At 48.8% G+C, this 564-nt stretch overlaps 1 pseudogene; it reads left to right on the forward strand.

The window, feature by feature from the left end:
* Positions 1 to 118: 118 nt before the first annotated feature.
* Positions 119 to 508, forward strand: LOC145719686 (TSSK6-activating co-chaperone protein pseudogene; annotated as a pseudogene).
* The last annotated feature ends 56 nt before the right edge of the window (positions 509 to 564 follow it).

Consider the following 564-nt stretch of genomic DNA (forward strand, 5'->3'; position numbering starts at 1 on the left):
TCAGGGAAATCCAAATCAAAACCTCAACGAAGCTGGCCGGCACACCACCACGCATGTGTATCAACTACGAGGGTGGGTGCTGGGCAGGAGGCTTTTGACTAACAGCACAGGCACACCTGTTGATGTCCCGATGGAGCAGTATGCTAGTCATCCCAACAGAAAAGCCAAAGAGGAAAGTAATGTTGTGCCTCTTTGTCGAGCCAAACCCTCCCCTAGCTTTACTAATGTTCAAGCAAGTTCCCCACCGGCCACTTTCCTAAACATCCAGAACACAAAGCTGCCCTCAGGAGTTGACCACAAGCCCAAAGAATGCCTGAGACTCCTAGAATGTATGTATGCCAATCTCCAGCTCCAGACCCAGCTCGCCCAACAACAGATGGCTATTTTGGAAAATTTACAAGCATCCATGACACAGCTGGCTCCTGGGAAGGGAAGCAAGAACTCTTCTCTCCCAGCCTTATCCCGCAATCTGTTGTTAAATCACTTGCCCCAGCTCAGTAAATGAATTGTGGAACACACACAAAAAAAACCTCAATGAGATACCACCTCACACCAGTCAGAATG

This window comes from Leptonychotes weddellii, unplaced genomic scaffold, assembly GCF_054177405.1.
Source record: "Leptonychotes weddellii isolate Sample4059 unplaced genomic scaffold, ASM5417740v2 HiC_scaffold_63209, whole genome shotgun sequence".
In the NCBI taxonomy this organism is placed as follows: Eukaryota; Metazoa; Chordata; class Mammalia; order Carnivora; family Phocidae; genus Leptonychotes; species Leptonychotes weddellii.